At 42.6% G+C, this 20,495-nt stretch overlaps 1 long non-coding RNA gene across 1 annotated transcript in view; it reads right to left on the reverse strand.

Annotated features, from left to right (window-relative positions):
* Nucleotides 1-795: 795 nt before the first annotated feature.
* Nucleotides 796-20,495, reverse strand: part of LOC309611591 — a 249,290-nt gene continuing 229,590 nt past the window's right edge. Inside the window, exon 2 of the long non-coding RNA XR_014234614.1 lies at nucleotides 796-1,622. This is a non-coding gene — a long non-coding RNA (uncharacterized lncRNA). The remainder of the gene's footprint in view (nucleotides 1,623-20,495) is intronic.

The raw sequence follows: 20,495 nt of genomic DNA on the forward strand, positions 1-20,495 counted from the left end.
GATTCCAGCAAAGAGTCAGTGCACCGTCGTCAGATCTCATCACCAAGACACTTTCTGCTGTCTTGATATAACAGAATGATGGCAAGGGGGATGCCAGCACTCAAGGGTGGTTCTGTTTCATAGGAAGGTGCCTTTTCTCCAGCCAGTCAGGCAGCCTTCTCGACAAGCTTTCAGAGGGTGATGTCCCACTGAAAGTCAGCTTTTGGGGACAAAGGTGTGGCCATGGAGTCTCAGCCCTGCTACCTGCTGCCACCTCCATCCTTTCCGATCTGTTTCCCCTGTTTCCAGCGATTTCTCATCTCAGCACAAGGCATGTGCAGGTTGATTGTTTCCTTTGTCGCTTACCTCCCCACTAAGATTGTAAAATTCTTGGGGACAGAGACCAGATCTTATCCTCCTTTGCTGCCCACCCAGCTCCAACAAGACTCACCCGTGGTGGGTGTGGATGTGTCTGGTGCTGCCCTGGGTTTGAAGGGCTCCGGTGAGCACTGTCCAGATTCCCCAGGGGGTTTGACCACTCCCCTTACGCCTCCTCCCCGCCCTGGCTCCAATTTAACCTCACCTAATGAGGCCTGGAAATGAGCCAGTTCCAGAAGTAGCCAGAAACCTGACTTGTCCAGGTGGCCCTCAGACCACCCCCAAAGCCAGCCTGGACCTCTGTCCCCAAGTGAAACTTCTCATAAAACATGTGCTATGTTTCTCCTCTCAGACACACGCTCCTGCAATTAACTTGTCACCACTATCCTCAACAGGGTCCCTGACTGATGGAAGGCAAAACTATACCTACTCGTGTACCCATAGCTGATTTTTTAAAAAAGAAAAATGCTTCCATTTGCAGCACTATGTATATTTCTTTAATTTCTGAAGATTAGTGTTTGAGTACCATGTTGCTTTCACAGTACTTGGCCTAAACGTCGTCAAGCTTGCTTTAGGTAAGCTTCACACCTCCCAAGTGTGAATAATATAACTCATTCAACCCCACTTATAAAAAGAGGAAACATGCAAAGCTCATTAGAGGTTCTCAGGCATTCTTTCAGGAATTAATTGCCAGATTTTATACCCCATTAGAGCCTTTTCAGCTCTCTTTAGGAGCCATTCCTAAAATCGAGACTTTATTAACACTTTTGGACACATTTGCTTTCTGACACCTTCTATGAAAGGAAAAATTCCTTTCCTTAAATTTTCCTACCTGCAGAAGAATATGGTGGATATAATATGAATGAAAACTTGCAGAGGGCTGTGATCTGGGAGGAGAGATTGCGTTACAAATGACCAAAAAATGATTGAGGGGTCAGGAAATGGAATGGTCAGGCACACTGGAATAACTCAGCCTGGGAAAGAAAGACACTGATGAGTGACTTAGAAAAAGAGAGCTAAGTTCTCTTCATTGTAAACCTTTCAAACTTTTAAAAATTGGTGAGCATTTCCATGCAGTTCTATGTGTATTTTAAATTTCCCTTTGAAACTTCCTTTTTGACCAATGGATTTTTTAGAAATATATTGTTTAATTTCCAAGTGTTTAGAGATTTTCCTGCATTCTTTTTTTTTTTTATAACGTTAACCATTTAAAAAAATTTATTTATTTTTGCTGTGTTGGGTCTTCATTGCTGCGCACGGGCTTTCTCTAGTTGCGGCGAGCGGGGACTACTCTTCATTGCGGTGCGCAGGCTTCTCATTGCGGTGGCTTCTCTTGTTGTGGAGCACGGGCTCTAGGGGAGCGGGCTTCAGTAGTTGTGGCACGTGGGCTCAGTAGTTGTGGCTCGCGGGCTCTAGAGCGCAGGCTCAGTAGTTGTGGTGCACAGGCTTAGTTGCTCCGCGGCATGTGGGATCTTCCCAGACCAGGGATCTAACCTGTGTCTCCTGCTTTGGCAGGCGGACTCTCAACCACAGCACCACCAGGGAAGTCCCTCCTGCATTCTTCATCTTACTGAGGTCTAAAAATTGATTCCATTATGGTCAGAGAACATAATCTTTATGATTTCAATGCCTTTACATTTTTTGAGATTGTTTTATGGCCTAGGATATGGTAGGTCTTGATGAATGTGTCATGAGCACTTACAAAAAAATGTATTCTGCCCTTGTGGGTGAAGTAATCTGTATGTGTCAATTAGGTCCTGTTGGTGGACTGCATTGTTTAGATCTTATCTATTCTTGCTGATTTTTTTTCTAGAAATTCTCTCAGGTGCTGAGAGGAGGTTGTTGAAGTCCCCAGCTATAAATGTGGATTTGTCTATTTTCCCTTCCAACTCTATTGTTTTGTTTCATGGATTTTTAGGCTCTGTTATTTGGTGTGTACCTACTTAGGAACATTATTTTTTCCTGGTGGATTGATCCTTTTATTATTATGTAATTCCCTCTTGACCCCTGGTGAATTTCTTTGCTCTAAAATCTACTTTATCAGATATTAATATAGCTACTTCTGCTTATGTATTATTAAAGTTTGCATGTTATACCTCTCTCAATACTTTTGCTTCCAACCTACCTATGTCACTGAATTTAGTGAGTTTCTTGTAAGTAGCATATAGTTGAAATTTTTTTTAAATTGAAGTATAGTTGATTTACAGTGTTCTGTTAATTTCTGCTGTACAGCAAAGTGATTCAGTTATGTATACATACATGGATTTTTTAAAAAATTCTTTTCCATTATGGTTTATCACAGGATATTAAATATAGTTCCCTGTGAGTTGAAACTTTTTTTAATCCCCTAAAGCAATCTCTGCCTTTTTAAAAATTGAAGTATATTTGACTTACAATGTTATATTTTAGGTGTACAACATAGTGATTCAGTATTTTCATAGATTATACTCCATTTAAAGTTATTATAAAATATTGGCTATACTCCCTATGCTGTACAATATATCTTTGTAGCTTATTTATTTTATACACAGTAGTTTTTACCTCTTAATCCTCTACCCCTATCCTGCCCATCCCCCCTTCCCTCTCCCCACTGATAACCACTAGTTAGTGTGTTCTCTGTGTCTGTTTCTGTTTTGTTATATTCATTCATTTGTTTTACTTTTTAGATTCCACATATAAGTGATAACATACAGTATTTGTCTTTCTCTGACATTTCACTAAGCATAATACCCTCTAGGTCCATCCATGTTGTTGCAAATAGCAGAATTTAATTCTTTTTCATGGCTGAGTAATATTCCATTGTGTGTGTGTGTGTGTGTGTGCATGTGTGTGTGTGTATACACACACACACACACACACACACACACACACACATCTTTTTTATCCATTCATCTGTTGATGGACACTTAGGTTGCTTCTATATCTTGCCTGTTGTAAATAGTGCTGCTAAGAACATTGGAGTCCATGTATCTTTTTCAATTAGTGTTTTCGTTTTCTTCAGATATGTACCCAGAGGTGGTATTGCTGGATCATATGATAGTTCTATTTTTAGTTTTTTGAGGAAACTTGGTACTGTTTTTGGAATAGAATAGCGGTTGTACCAATTTCCATTCACACCAACAGTGTACTAGGGTTTCTTTTTCTCCATATCCTCACCAACGTTTGTTATTTGCAGACTTTTTGGTGATAGCAATTCTGACAGGTGTGAGGTGATATCTCATTGTGGTTTTGATTTGCATTTCTCTGATGATTAGCGATGCTGAACATCTTTTCATGTGCCTATTGGCCATCTGTATGTCTTATTTGGAAAAATAATTATTCAGCTCTTCTGCCCATTTTTTTTTTTAAACAGGGAACATTTTTATTTATTTATTTTTACTTATTTGTTAAAACCTTGGTTTTATTTATTTTTTTAAATTAATTTATTTTATTTATTTATGTTTGGCTGTGCTGCGTCTTCATTGCTGCGTGCAGGCTTTCTCTCGTTGCAGCAAGCGGGGGCTACTCTTCGTTGCAGTGCACGGGCTTCTCCTTGTGGTGGCTTCTCTTGTAGTGGAGCATGGGCTCTAGGCACGTGGGCTCAGTAGTTGTGGCGCGTGGGCTCAGTAGTTGTGGCTCACAGGCTCTAAAGCACAAGTTTAGTCGTTGTGGCGCATGAGCTTAGTTGCTCCATGGCATGTGGGACCTTCCCGGACCAGGGATCGAACCCGTGTCCCCTGCATTAGCAGGTGGATTCCCAACCACTGCGCCACCAGGGAAGCCCTATTTTTTTTATACAGCAGGTTCTTATTAGTTATCTATTTTATACATATTAGCGTATGTATGTCCATCCCAATCTCTCCCAGTTCATCCCACCACCACCCCACCACCCCCACTTTCCCCCCTTGGTGTCCATACATTTGTTCTCTACATCTGTGTCTCTCTTTCTGCCGTGCAGACCAGTTCGTCTGTACCATTTTTCTAGATTCCACATATATGCGTTAATATATGATATTTGTTTTTCTGACTTATTTCACTCAGTATGACAGTCTCTAGGTCCAGCCACGTCTCTACAAACGACCCAGTTTTGTTCCTTTTTATGGCTGAGTAATATTCCATCGTATATATGTGCCACATCTTCTTTATCCATTTGTCTGTCAATGATTCTGCCCATTTTTTAATTTTTTTTTTTAATATTGAGTTATATGAGCTGTTTACGTGTTTTGGGTATTAACCCCTTATTGATCCTATCATTTGCAAGTATTTTCTCCCATTCAGTAGTTTTTTTGTTTGTTTTGTTTTGTTGATAATTTCCTTTGCTGCACAAAACCTTTTAAATTTAATATAATTATACTATTTATATTTAAACATTGATATGTTAGAGCTAAGTCTGCCATTTTATTATTTGTTTCTTTCCTGTGTTTCTCATTTGTCTGTTTCTTTTTCCTTGTCTTCCTACAGGAAAGACCCAAATTTTAGAATCCAATTTTTATTTGCTTTTAGTGTTTTTGAGTGTATCTCTTTGAATAACCTTTTTAGTGATTGCTCTGGTAGATGTGACTCACCACAGTCTACTCTTATCAGCATTTTACCACTTGAAGGACCTTACTTCCAATGAAGTCCCTTCATCTCCCCACATTGACTTAAGTATCGGATGGTGTAATTTTTGTTTCCATAGTTAAATATGATTTATGAAACTCATAAGGAAAAGGATAGTCTATTGTATGTACCCATAAATGTTCTCTTTCCATTGTTTCTTCCTTCCTGATGCTCCAAAATTTTTTCTTTTATTATTACCTTTCTGTCTGAAGAACTTGTTTTAGCCATTTGCTAAGGGTAGGTCTGCTAACTGTAGATTTTGTGTTTGTTGTCTGACAGTATATTTATTTCCCCTTTATTCCTGAAGGACAGTTTTGCCAGATATAGAATTTGTGGATTAGCAGTTCTTTTCCTTCAGCTCTTGAAGAATATGCCACTTCCTTCTGATATCTATGGTTTTAGGTGATGAGAAACCCACTGTCACACAAATGGGTGTCCTCCTATAGGTAATGTATCATTTCCCTCTGACTGCTTTCAAGATTTTGTTCTTTTTCTTTATTTTCAGAAGTCTGTTAATTATGATGTGTCTTGGCATGGATTTCTTTGGATTTATCATGTTTGAGATTCACTCAGCTTCTTGAATTTGTAGGTTGATGTCCTTTGCCACATTTGGGAAGTTTTCAGCTATTATTTCTTTGAATCCTCTTTCAGCCACAGTCTCTTTCTGTGTCCTCTGGGACTCTGATATAACAAATGTTGGATCTTTTGTTATTGTCACACAGGTCCTTGAAGCTCTTTTGCTTTCTTTTGTTTTACTTCAGTTTATTTTCTTTCTCTTCTTCAGACTGGGTAAAATCTATTAATAATTCCTCAAGTTTACAAATTCTGTCCTCTTCCATCTCCACTCTACTATTGAGCCCATCCAGTACTTTTTTTAAAAAATTCCAGGTATTGGGTTTTTCAGTTCTACAGCTTCCCATTGGTTCTTTTTTTTTAATATATATATATATATATATAACTTGTATTTCTTTGCTGAGATTTAACATTATTTTTTCATTTGTGTCAACAGAATTTGTAATTGATTGTTGAAGCATTTCTATAATGACTGCTTTAAAATCCTTGTCAAATAATCCCTATGTCTGATTCATTTCAGTATTGGCATTAGTGGATTGCCTTTTTTCACTTGAGTTGTGGTTTTTCTGCTTCTTGGTATGACTGGTGATTTTTTATTGTATCCTGGACATTTTAGCTATAATGTTAGCAGACTGTCTTTTTAGGTTTAGCACCCAGGCTACTTTTGTGAGCTATGGTTACAAAAACAATTACATTTCGCAGACTTCACGGTGCTATTTTGATTTGCTTGTTTTATCTGGTGCTGAGGCTCCCACCGGTCCTTCCTCATGCTGCCACAGCGGGTGGAGGGAATTCCTCTAGGCTGCTGCCTCTAGATGAGGGAAGGGACACTGCAGAGCCTGGAAATAAAGAGTGATTCTTGGGCAGGATCCCCCGTGCCTTTGGGGGCAGAGAGCACTTCCTGGGACAGGTGCTTTTTGTGGCAGGTTCCCTCTTGCTGATTCCACCCTGCCACCTGCTGTCTCTTAAGCCTTTGTCAGGAGACAAAGAGGCTTCCTGGGCTCGGGACTTCCTATGGCAAGATCCCCCTTGCCTGGACTGTCCAGTCTCCTGGTGTCTCTCAGTGGGGGAGGAGGGTCTCAAGCCAGTAGGAAAGGAGAACACTTCCCTTTGCCATGTTTTTTCGGCAGGGTTCCTGATCCATCCCTTTTGGGGGCAGGACTCCTGTTCTATCCAGGGGAGGAATGAGCCTACCCGGGCTATTTTTTTTTTAATTTATTTTATTTTATTTATTTTTGGCTGCATTGGGTCTTCATTGGTGCACGCGGGTTTTCTCTAGTTGTGGCGAGCGGGGGCTGCTCTTCATTGTGGTGTGCGGGCCTCTCATTGTGGTGGCTTCTCTTGTTGTGGAGCACGGACTCTAGGCATGCGGGCTTCAGTAGTTGTGGCTCGCGGGCTCTAGAGCGCAGGCTTAGTAGTTGTGGCGCACGGGCTTAGCTGCTTCATGGCATGTGCGACCTTCCGGAACCAGGGCTCGAACCCGTGTCCCCTTCATTGACAGGCAGATTCTTAACCACTGTGCCACAGGAAGCCCTACCTGGGCTATTTTCTATTGCAAAGTTGGGGGTTGGAAAATAAGGGGACTGTGTCACTTTCATCTTGTGGTGGAGGGTTGGAAAAAAACAACACAGCCATGATGCCTAGTTGTTTCTCCAGTTTCAGCCTCTTTGTTTTCCTCTTTCCACCTCTCAGAGCTCTCCTTGGTTGCCTCTTACATTAAAGCAAAAATATTTGGGACTTAGTACCAGACAAAGAGTTGGTAAACACAGTCCAGTTGGTAATTCGGGCCTCAACAAAATTAAAAGCTTTTGTTCTACGAAAGACCTTGTGAAGAGGATGAAAAGGCAAGCTACAGACTGTAAGAAAAGTAAGATTCTAAACCACATATCTGATGAAGCAATAGTATCTCAAAACTCAATAGTATCAACATTGTGAGAAGACAAGCCACAACTTGGGAGAAAGCATTTGCAAAAGTCACATCTGAGAAAGGACTGTTATTCAAAATATACAAATAACTCTTAAAACTCAACAAACAACCCAAATAAAAATTGGCAAAGACCTAAACAGACACCTCACCAAAGAACACATACAGATGCCACAAAAGCATACTAAGAGATGCTCCACATCATATGTCATTTGGGAATTGCAAATTAAAACACCAATGAGACACCACTACATTCCTATTAGAATGGCCAAAATCCAAATCATTGTCAACACCAAATTCTGGTGAAAAGGTGGGATGACAGAATTCATTCATTGCTGGTGGGAATGCAAATGGTACAGCCACCTTGGAAGACAGTTTGAAAAAACTAAACATACTTTTACTCTATATTCCAGCAATCTTACTCCTTGGGATTTACTCAAGCGAATTGGAAACTTACGTCTGTACAAAAACCTGCACGTGGATGTTTATAGCAGCTTTATTCATAGTCACACAGACTTGGAAGCAACCAAGATATACTTCAATGGGTGAATGGATAAATAAACTCTGATACAGCCAGACGATGGAATGTTATTCAGTGCAAAAAAGAAATGAGCTACCAAGTCATGAAAAGACATGAAGGATCCTTAATGCATATTACTAAGTGAAAGAAACCAATCTGAAAAGGCTACCTGTATGATTCCAATTACATGACATTCTGGAAAAGGTAAAACTGTGGAGACACTAAAATGATTAGTGGTTGCCAGGGGTTAAGGGGGAGATAAGGATGAATAAACAGAACACAGAGAATTTTTAGGGCAGTAAAATTATTCTCTATTATACTACAATGGTGGGTACATGTCATTCATCATACATGTGCCCAAACCTATAGAATATACAACACCGAGAGTGAACCTAATGTGAACTATGGGCTTTGGCTGGTGATGCATCAGTGTAGGTTCATGGGTGGTAGTAAATGTACCACCCTGGCGGGGCGTGTTGATAGTGGGGAGGCTGTGCATGTGTGGGGACATGTACTTTCTGCTCAGTTTTGCTGTGAACCTAAAACTGCTCTGAAAATAAAGCCTATTTTGAGAAAAACCTCGACAGTAAAACAATAGCAACAACTCAATCAGAAAATGGGTGAAAGACACAAACAGACATTTTACCAAAAGGTATACAAGTGGCAAATAAACACATGAAAAGATGTTTAGCATCATTGACTTTAAGGAAAATGCGAATTAAAATGATTACAAACTGATCAGAATCGCTAAAATGAAAACATAGTGACAGTACCCAATGCTGGTATGGATGTGGAGAAACTAGATCACTCACACATTGCTGGTGAGGATGTAAAATGGTCCAGCCATTCTGGAACATCGTTTGGCAGTTCCTTATAAAACTCAACATGCAATTACCATATGACCAAGCAGTTGTGCTCTTGGGCATTTGTCCCAGATAAATGAAAACTGAAGTTCATAGAAGAAACTGCATAGATGTTTGTAGCAGCTTTATTTGTAATAGCCAAGAACTGGAAACAACCCAAATGTCCTTCAATGGTTAAACAAACTGTGGTGCATCCACGGCATTGGAATACTAGCCAGCAATAAATAGGATCCAAGAATTGACACATGCAGCTATTTGGATGAATCCCTTGGATGGATGGGTCTAGAGGGAATTATGCTGAGTGGAAATAAAAGCCAATCGCCAAAGCTTACACACTATATAATTCCATTTATATAATTTTGTTGACATGAAAAAATATAGAAACGGAAAACAGGTTAGTGGTTGCTAGAGGTTAGGGACAGACGGGGTCAGGAGAAGGAAGTGGGTGTCTCTAAAAGGTGAACAGAGGGATCCTTGTGGTGAGGGAACCTTTCTGTGTCTTGATTGCAGTGGTGAAAGCATGAACCTACACAGGCAATAAAATTGCATAGAACTCAACACACACACCCACACACACGAGTGCAAGTAAAACTGGGGTGATGTGAATAAGATCAGTGGATTGTGTCAACCTCGGTCACTATGCCAGTTGTGGAGTTGTACTATAGTACTGCAAAACGTTACCGCCGGGGGACACTGGGTGAAGCTGTCTCTCTGAGTTATTCTGAATCTACAGCAATTTCAGAAGTTTCAAATTGTTTTAAAAAAAGGCCAGGGAGCCATTCACTTCTTTGGGTGAACTGAAACTCAGCCCTGCCTCGGCAGGAGCCCATGTGTGCAACAGAGGACAAAGCCTCTGGTTTAGGGTTTATGATTTGGGAGTTCCATGCACCTAACCGGCAACTCTGCTGTCCCTCTTGAATCCTCCTGGGTTCCGAGTAGTAGGTGATGAGGACACTAGATGCAGCCCCTCTTGGTCACTCCTCCTCCTCCAAGTACCACTGATTCCAACTTTCCGCACACACAGCTATGGTGCTAATGAGACTTTCCCAAAAAGAGAGAACTTGTTAAAGGTGAGGTTTTCCTATCGGTAATACTTCCCTGTTGTTGTTTATTTTGATGAGAAAAACAGATGCATTGTGGTAAAAAATAGTTTATATATTAATATTCATTAATAGATATGAAATGTTAGGACTTATTAAAAATGCTAACAATTCTTTATGGTTAAAAATTAAGCATAAAACCTCTAACATGATAAACTTGAATAATTGTGTGTAGTACTAATGGAGGTTAGCAGTAGGGAAGGCATAGTGAAATCTTTATGGTAAGTCCCCTACATACGAACCTTCAAGTTGCGAGCTTTCAAAGATGTGAACATGCGTTCGCGTGTCTAATCACGACGTAAGTTAGTTCACGTGTCTGGCGTACATTGTCACGTGCGTGCATCCTCTACAAGTGGTTGTGCTTTTGTGTACTTTACTGTACAGTACTGTGTAGAGTACAGTAGTACAGTATCTTTATTTCAAGCCCAGGATGTTCAGAAGCAACTATAAAAACAGCAGTGAGGTAGCTGGTACTACTGTACTTTTCAAGGTGCTGTACTGTCAGATTAAAGAGGTTTTCTTTATTTTTTGTGTTTGTTTGCTTTTTATGTATTATTTGTGTGAAAAGTATTATAAACCTATTACAGTACAGTACTACATAGCTGATTGTGTTAGTTGGGTACCTAGGCTAACTTTGTTGGACTTAGGAACAAATAGGACTTACAGATGCGCTCTCGGAACGGAACTCATTTGTATGTAGGGGACTTACTGTATTGTTATTTGTAACTTAGAAGAGCTCAGCCAAAGCATTATCTGATGAGAAGCTTAATTAAACCTTTGGAAATACAAATAGAAAATATCAAGACAGTAATTCTGTGCAGAAGTCAAAGTTCTCCCAGTTCCCAAAGGAACTCTGTGGACCTCTTGCACTCTTTATGTAGATAACCTGGTGTCTTCCCCAGGGCTGATTTTTTTAAAAAATTAGTATCATGTTATGTTATAAACATTTCTCCAAGACAGTAAAACCCTTAACATCATTTTAGTAGCTTTATAATATTCAGTGGGGTAGATATATCATCATTTTCTTAACCATGAGACATGTAAATTATCTGATATATATATATATACACACACACATCATGGTACATATATATATATACATATCTCCATGGTATTTATTATTGTCTTATGTGATATTCCCAGCAGAATTACCAGATGAAAAAGAATGAACATCTTGATGTAATATGATGCATTTTGGTCCAAAAAAATTTTTTTCCAAAGGTGTTGTGTAAATTTACATCCCCTAGAAGAGAGTTCACCACCAGAAAGCCTTTCTAGAATCTGGTGATGTACATTTAAAGAGAAACATGTGCTAATTTAATAACGGGAAAATGGTATCCCGTAGTTCTTTTAAATTGCTTTTTCTTGGTTGCTAGGTGGTAATACTTTTCCCCTGTGGGTCTGTTAACAATTTGAAGTCCTTTTTGAAAATTGTTCATGTCCTTTGAGTAATACCTATGAGTGATTCCATCAATTTTACTGACTATGTCAAATTCCATTGAGAAGTGAAACTGTAATTTACTTAATCATTTTTTTGCTATTGGACACATTGTTTCTGAATTCTACTATTATAAACTAATTCTTTTATTCACATAGAAGATGTTAAAATGTGTTCTTTGTGTCAATTACTGTTTATGTAGCAGTGAACCAGTCAGACAAAGGAATTTGCTTCCAAAGGGATTTGCTTTCCCCTGTAGGTAGGGGAGACAGACTCTAAACAGATAAGCATATGATATGTCAGTAGGACTGAAGTGCTAGGAAGGGTGAGGGGAGTAGAGGGGGTGGGTCGCTGGAGTCTATGCTATTTGACAGAGAGTGTTCAGAGAGGGTCTGACCAATAAAAGGCCAGGAAGAAGTAAGGGAGCAAGCCAGGCAGATATCTGGCAGAAAGTATTCTGGGCAGAGGGTAGAGCAAGTGCAAAGGCCCCGAGGCATGTATTAGAGAAAGGACCTGGAGGCCAGCATGGCTGATATGCAGCGAGTTAGGAGGAAATGAGGGGATATGAGGTCATAGTGATTGCCAGCAACCAGATGTTACTGTACGTGAGATGGAAAGTTAGTGCAAGACTTGGGGCATGTAAGTGGAAGGATACAGATGATTATGGCTTATATATATTTTAAAGGACCACTCTGGCTACTGCATAGAGAATAGATTATAGAGGGGCACAAAGGGAAACAGGGAGAGACCAGTTGGGCCATTGAAATATTCCTGGTAAGGTGATAGTGTAGGTGGTAAAAAAAAAAAAAAGGTTGGATTTTAGACATAGTCTGAAGAATTGGGTGGTGGGTTGAGTGTGCACGTGAGAGAAGGGAAGCCAAGGATGACTCAAAGGTTGTTTGGCTTAAAGTACCATTCATTTAGAGTGGAAAACTGTCTGTCTGCCCCAGGGTTCTGTTTGGATGTAGTGAGTTTGAGATGAATGCTTAGTCTGCAGGTGGATGTCACATGGGCAGTTGACTATGAATCTGCCTCTCCTGGGAGAGGCCTGGGCTGGAGGTGTGAATTCCACGGTCATGAGCAATTAGGAGTAGTGAAACCTCATAGGGAGTGGGTGTAGAGAGAGAGGGCCAGAGATCTGAGAACTGAGCTCTGGGCACTCCAGGTTGGATTGGTAAAGAGGAACCAGCCAAAGAATCTGAAGAGGCGCCTTGAGGTAGGAGGAGAGAGGATGGTTCCTGGAAACCAGGTAAAGAAAGAGTTTCAAGGAAGACAAGGCAAGTAAGATGAGGGCTGGGAACTGAGAGCTGGGTTTGGTGTGGGGACGTCAGCAGAGACCTTAACTAGAGCTCTCAGTGGCGTGGTTAGAATGAAGTTGAGGATGGAGTGAACTGATCTTTTTAAAAGGAAAGGTAATCATTCTCCGGACGTGGAATTTTGTTTATTTCTCTACTGGGGAAAAGAAGGAGAAAAAGTTTCCCTTGAAGCTGCCTAATCAACATGGTGGCCTTGGCTTCACTCAGCCAGTTAAATTGATCCAGAAGAAACTCTGTTACAGGGTCAACCAGGTCTTTAGGTACAAGTGGTAGCTGCTTGGGTGATGGGATGTCAAGCAGTGTGAAAGGTGTCCTTACTCAACCCCAATCCCTTCAGTGAACAAATAGAAAACTTCTGCCTTTGTGTAGCTTACAGTCTAGCAGAGAGAAAGACCCTAACGGAATTCATACATAAAATGCAAAGAAAATAGAGGTTTTAGGGGGTAGGGATGGAGATTAAATTTTAAAGAGTAGTCAAGAACAACCTCACTGCTTGTTTTTTTTTTTCCTTTTTTTTAAACTGAAGTGTAGTTGATTTATAATGTGTTAATTTCTGCTGTACAGCTAAGTGATTCACTTATACATATACACATTCTTTTTCATATTCTTTTCCATTATGGTTTATCACAGGATATTGAATAGAGTTCCCTGCGCTCTACGGTAGGACCTTGTTGTTTATCCATCCCATATATACTAGTTTGCATCTGCTAATCCCAGACTCCCCGTCTATCCCTCCCCCACCCACCCTCCCCCTTGGCAACCACAAGGCTGAAAAGCAACCTCACTTTGAATGTGATGTTTGGGTGAATACCTGGAGACAGTAAAGGGGTGAACCTGTGACTCTCTAGGGGAAGACTGTTCCAGGCAGAGGGAAGAGCAAATGCACAGGTGTGTTTAAGGAGACTACTGACACGGAAGCAGGTGGACAGACAGACAGAGTACAGATATGAGAGCAGAAAGACAGGTGAGAAGCCATATCAGGGAGGGCATTATAGGTCACAGTAGAGACTGGCTTCTATTCTGAGTGAGAATGGAAGCTGTTGGACTAATTTTAGCAGAGGAGTGACATGATCTGACTCATGTTTTAACAAGAGCACTGTGGCCCTGGGGTGAGGGTAGACCATGGTGGGTGAGGTGGAAGCTGGGAGAGCAGCTGGAGGTCCTGGAGCCACCTAGGCACGAGGTGATGGTGGCCTGGTCCAGGAAGGAAGCTCCACAGCTGTTCACTCCCCTTGTGGGGTTCTCATTCAACCCTTGCAGACTCCGTGGAGGAGGCGACCTCGAATATACCTTAGAGACAAGGGGAGTCTGATTAATGGGAGCAGTTTGACAAGCTCTCCTCTCAGGAATAAGAGAACGAATGAAAAATAAGAGCCTATGGGTTCCATGCAGGAAGGAAGCCAATAACTGTGGTCCAAGAATGACTGTGAGAACTCGGTTGGACTTCTTGAGCCTATCCAGTTCTCCATATGTATTACTTTTGCACATTAATTCCATTTCTAGGTAATGGTCATCAACAACAATGAAAATGCCTCTCAGATACAGCAAGAAATGAAGTCTGGGAAACTAACTTCCTTGTAGCCGGGCGGAAGTGGAAAAGAAATCACAGGAAACTGAGTCCATAGTGGCAACTCTGAAGGACTCTGGTCCTATGGGGTGAGGGAGGTTGTTGTTGATAATAACTCTCCAGAGGCCTCTGAGCTATCCAAGAGATAGAGGAAGAGAAAACAAGAGCGGTTGGTTCTTTTTTTTTGGATGCATTTCCTGGGGGCTGACTCTAAGAAGCCATCTAATGTCAGCCAGCCTTCTCTAGCTTTAGAGGAGAGCTACAGGCATCTCAGTTAACACCTGCCACATTTTGTGCTGGACCGCAGAATGATGGAGATTTACTTCCATCATGCTTTTGCTCACTCACAAGCCTGCGTTTTGGACCAAATGGCTCAGGAAATTAAACTGGCTCAAGAAAAGTTTCTAGATGCTGCGGCCACAATCTCCTTGCTTGGAAGAAGAAAAAGGACTCAGCTACAAGTGTCAACTCTGTAACGTTTCTGAGATTGTTCACTTTATGGTGACTTGATTCTGTTAAGAGCTCCCTGTCGTGATCTGAATGCGGGTTGGAAAAGAATTTCCAGACACAAGGCAGAATGAAAAGAAGATAGAATTTATTAAAGGGAAGGGTCGCTGCCAGAACAGCGGGCCGACTTCCTGATAGCCAGGGAGAGTCGACCCTGAGCAAGGGTTACTGGTCTGTTTTTATAGCCAGGGAACAAAGGAACCTGCGAGTCATCTGCTGATTGGGCAGGGTATGTATACTTGCAGTGTGCAGAGCGTGAGAAGAACGGGACAAATACCTTTCTTTGTATGGGACGGGAAAGGGAAAGGGCCTGCTGCTTGGGAGGGCTCTGGGACATTGTAATGGTCGCAGAGTGACAGAGTGATAGAAGTCCTGTAACTCTTTGTTCCGGCAATGTTGGCCCTTTGAGTTTATCTTGTTCTTTGTCCTTGGAGCAACACATTCCGCAGTTGAGAGAGAGAGAGAGAAAAAAAAATAGAAAATCTGAATAGACCTATAACAAGTAGAGAGATTGAATTAGTAATAATAATAATAAACACTGAGAAAAGCCCAGTCCCAAATGGCTCCACTGGTGAATTCTACCAAACATTTGAAGAATTACAAGCTCTTTTAAAAAGCAGAAAAGGAGGGAACACTTCTCAACTCATCCTATGAGGGCTGTATAACCCTAATCCACAAATCAAAGACATGACAAGAAAAGAAAGCTATAGACCAATATGTCTTATGAATACAGACGTAAAAATCCTCAACAAAATACTAGCAAATCAAATCCAGGAACATATAAAATGGATTACACACCATGACCAAGTGGGGCTCAACCTAGGAATGCAAGGTTGACTTATCATCCAAAATGTGATCAATGTAATACACCGTATTAATAGAATAAAAGACAAAACCCACGTGATCATGTCAATAGAGGTGAGGAATACATTTGACAAAATTCAACACATCTATTATAAAAATATTCAACCAGAATTAGAAGGAAACGTCCTCAACCTGGTAAAGGGCATCCATGAGAAACCTTCAGTGAACACCACACTTACAAGTAAGACTGGATGCTCTCACCCTAAGATGGGAACAAGACGAGTCTGTCACTTTCACCACTTCTATTCAGCATTGTCCTGGAGGTTCTAGCCAGGGCAGTTAGGCAAGAGAAAGAAATAAGAGGCATCAGACTGGAAAGGAAGAAGTAAAACATGTCTCTTTGCAGATGACGTGATGGTGTATATAGAAAACCCTAAGGAATCCACTCAAAGACCCAGGAAAGCCAATGGAAGAGTTCTGCAAGATTGCAGATAAAAGATCAAGATGTAAAAAGCAGTTATTTCTATACACTTGCAATGAACAACCGGAAAACAAAATTCAGAAAACAATACCATTTACAATAGCATCTGAAAGAAGAGCCTCCTACCATATTCTCAGCGTTTGGGTATTAACATCAAGGTGAGGAGCCTGGGTCAGGACTATCGCTGCAAGTGAGCCCAGGAAGGTGATTATTCCTGACAGGTTTGTGGAGGGGCAGGTTCAGAGATTGGTGAAAGTTACCTTGGGTTCTTGTGGAAGACGACTCCTTTCAGAGCACACCCCTGCCACACATGGGGCGTCCTTAACTATCCGCAAGCAGACAGGTTGTGGAGTCCCCAAAGCCAGTGTTTCCAATGACAAATAGGATTCCCTGTTGGTGGAATTTGGGGAATCCAATACACCTCCCTATCCCCAAATCAGCCCCTCACTTCCTCACTCATAGAACTTTGCAATTCAGATTAAAGTCTTGGTTCCTGCAAGAGACATTTACACTTTAGTATGAATGAATTAAAATCCATTTCATGCCATATGTGGAGATAAAAACAGAGATTGAATACCTCTCAGGACCAGAAGATAAACTGGAAAGCCAATCATAATAAAAAAATAAATTAAAAAAAAAAGAACTTTACTTTTTTTTTTTTTAAGTCTTTATTGAATTTGTTACAATATTGCTTCTGTTTTATGTTTTGGTTTTTTGGCCGCACGCATGTGGGATCTTAGCTCCGTGACCAGGGATTGAACCTGCACCCCCTGCATTGAAGGCAAGGTCTTAACCACTGGACCGCCAGGGAAGTCCCAAAAGGAACTTTTCTTGATTCTCAGTGTTGACTTTCCCCCTTCTACTAGTGAAGCAAAAGTAGAGGATGATGCCTTATCCTCGGATAAAGTTTTATAGTTGATAAAGCACATGCATGACCTTATTTGGTCTTTATAGTAAATAACTCATGAAGTAAGCATGAATGTGATGCCCATTTTTCAAGAGAAGCAAGTAGAACATAAAGATAAGGACCACCCCAGGCCACCCTGCTATTAGACGGCAGAGCCAGAATTTCAGCCTAGGTCTCTGAACTCCAAATCATGTGTTCTTTCAACTATGCTGATGTGGACGGAGCCTATTCTGTCCCCTTTTCCACAGACAGAGAGTTTAAATCTCAGCTAGTACCCTTTAAAGCGACACAATAATTCTTTACAAATAATTTCAAAAGAGTTTCTTAGATCAACTGAAAAATGAAGGGAAGAAAAATGACAAGCACTCTTTTTTATAAAGTCATCACTACAGTACTTCAGCTCATTTTTTTGCCCCCAAACACCCCATCCTGTAAAGGACACATAGAAGTGCGGGGCCGTGAGCCTGTGTTTGAGAATTTACTGTTTTAATTCAGGCCCTTGATGCAGCAGCCATGTTCTGACAAATAAATCAAGGCACGTTTCAGAATTGGCCCTTGCTGGGTGGGGGGAGGGAAGCTTTGATTGAATTACTATAAACCCTAGGAGAAATGCTAATGATGTTAGCATCCGTGAGGCTAGGAGTCAACAGGAATCTGCCTGGCCCAGGAGTACCTGTGTCAGTGGCCTGAAAGTGGGTCAGGGGTTTTTTTTGAAGATAAACATTCTTATATTTCCACGTTAAACGCTATGTAGGTCATTGCCTACCTAAGGGCTCTCCGTTGATATTGAAGCTGTGAGAATCAGAGTTTCTGTCACACAGGGGTTTGGTGGCTTACAAGTGGCTGCCTTTGTTGCAGGGGGAGGGGGGCGGGATGGGAGAGAGAGGAGGGAAGGGCAAACCTGTCCCAGGTCCTCCCCTGGGGGAGTGGGAGTCTTGGGAGATGCTCAGAGAAGTACAGACGCCCCCGCCAACCCACAGTGGGGCACTTTGGTAAAACAGGGACCTCCCAGGACTCTAGGAGGAAACACGAACCACACCCCCACGTCAGGAGGCCTTGGTCACATCCATCCTGTTCCTCTGGCTGGTAGGGGGCCTCCTGGGGCCAGGAGCAGGTCCCCAGGGAGCCTAGAGCGGTGTCCGTCGAGTTTGGGGGTGCTGCTGAGGGATGGCCCAGCGCTGTGTTTGTTCAGCCATGTGATTTGGCATCTCTGCGCCTCGGAGCCCTGAGGCGAAACCTGGAATCCTCCAACCTAGGTAGGACTCTGGCAGTGAGGACGCCAGAGGGGCTGAAGGATGTCACCGCCACAGCTGCTCATTAGTCTTTCTGTGATCTTGGGGTTTCCCGCCTGCTTCTATTAAAACATTCCAGTTAGAGATTTCTTCTGGGAAAGAAAGGAACGTGTGTGTGTGCGTTACATTTTTATTGAAGCATCTGGATGTTTTTTAAAGATACACCTTAAAGGAGTCAGACTGCCAAGGAGTGGAAAAGAACAATCGTATAAAGTGATTTTGGCCACGTGATGTCATTTCCCTGGGCCTCAATTTCTTCACCAGTAAAAGGAAGAAGGTTTAGGCTGGTTGATGGCATATCTGGGGGATTCCCTGAAGACCCTCTTCTGCGTAGGAAAGCCTGGGGTGTGAGGAGGGCACAGGGAGAATGGCCAAGACCTTGGCTGAGGCTGTGTGGATGATCACAGTGAGGGCTCTGCATCCAAGTGGGGCATCTGAACTCCCAGCTGCCAGGAGGGTATTTCACCAACACCATCTCCAAAGGGAGTGCTTGGTTCTCTGCACCTGATTGCCCTTCCCAGATAGTGCCCGGGACCCAGCTTTCAAAGTGAATATATCTAACACTGGTGAGCAGCAAGTCAGGGGGACCTGAGTTTGCATTCAGGCTCACCCACCGACTGTATGGGGACATCGGGCAACTTACTTAATTTCTCTGAGCATCTCAAAATCTCTTTATCAGTAAAACGGGAACAATGATTTTGTAGATCCTGCTTTATGGGTTTGTTGTGATGGTTAAGTTCATGGGAACGTTCTAAGCAGCAGGCCTGGTGTACAGAAGTTTTTGCGATGAATGATTATCACAAGAGTGACAGGCCTACATCTGGCACATCTTGACTCCGGCCCTGTATGAAGGTCACTGCCTTCAAATATCCGCAGGCCCGTTATATGGCAGAACCGTGAAAGCCCATCTGTATGCCTTCAGAGAAAGGATATGATCACGGGCTAGAGAATTCCTCAGCTGAGTGTTCGCTCAGCATGGGGAAGAAGTTATATCAACAGTGTTTAGTTGTGAAAAGTCCAGGAGGAGGAGGAGGACTCGTAGTCGAGAGAGCCATGGTGGACCATGGGGGACCAACCAGATCCCCGTCAAGACTTGCTCCCCCAGGTGCTGGAGTGCTGCTGAAGACGGGCCCCGGCTGTCAGCCCTCTTCTGGAATAACTGCTCAGTGCGGGGGTAAAAAGGCCCAGGTCTGTCCACTCACCTGGCTTGGGACACCTCTGAATGGTCCTGCCTGCTGCAGGGCCCCCGTGGGATTGGCCAAGGCCTTCACCGAGTCTGTAGTGCAGCCCGGCTTCTCACCTGGCTCAGTCCTGCTTCCTTCCCCTCCCTTTCCTTCCACAGAGGAGCACAGGGGAGCCCTGATGGAGGGGGTGGGATGGGAGGGAGTCAGACAAAAAGAGGAGGTTGGGGGCTTCCCTGGTGGCGCAGTGGTTGAGAATCTGCCTGCCAATGCAGGGGACACCGGTTCGAGCCCTGGTCCGGGAAGATCCCACATGCCACGGAGCAACTAGTCCCGTGAGCCACAACTACTGAGCCTGCGCATCTGGAACCTGTGCTCCGCAACAAGAGAGGCCACGATAGTGAGAGGCCTGGGCACTGCGATGAAGAGTAGCCCTGGCTCGCCGCAACTAGAGAAAGCCCTCGCACAGAAACGAAGACCCAGCACAGCCATAAAATAAATAAATAAATAAGTAATGAAAAAAAAAATGCTACCCACGGTGTCACCGTTTAAAAAAAAAAAAAAAAAGGAGGAGGTTGGACTGAATGACCTTTGAGGCGTCCTGGGTCTGTGCTGTTAAGCCTGCACCTCACAGCCCCAGGGAGTCTGGGCTGCTCACTCATACGGCAGGTTCCTGAGCTGTCCCTTGGCCCCAGCTGGACCCACTGAACCAGACCCGCTGGACTTCATTTAGAACAAGCTCCAGAATGATCCTTCTAACCGCTGAGGGAGAACAACATCCTTAGAGGGTGGGCCTTGTCCTCTTGGCTCCAGCAACAGGTACAATAAGGCAAAAAGTTCCAAGTCATCTGAGGCCAGCGTGGGATTTGGTGGATGCTTTTCTGCATAAAGGAAGAGGACACAGACCAGCCTGGACATAGTAAGTCTTTCACAGGTGCACCCACCGCCTGTCTGCTCTCAGGCAAGCATGCCGTCCTCACACCCTCACAGTGAAATGACCTCCAGGTTAGAACGGTTTCGCTTTTCATATTTCCCTCCAGACCTTTTACTCCAAATAGATTTTTTTCCGAAGAGATAATTTACATAG

This window comes from Balaenoptera borealis (assembly GCF_965194805.1).
Source record: "Balaenoptera borealis genome assembly, chromosome: 15".
In the NCBI taxonomy this organism is placed as follows: domain Eukaryota; kingdom Metazoa; phylum Chordata; class Mammalia; order Artiodactyla; family Balaenopteridae; genus Balaenoptera; species Balaenoptera borealis.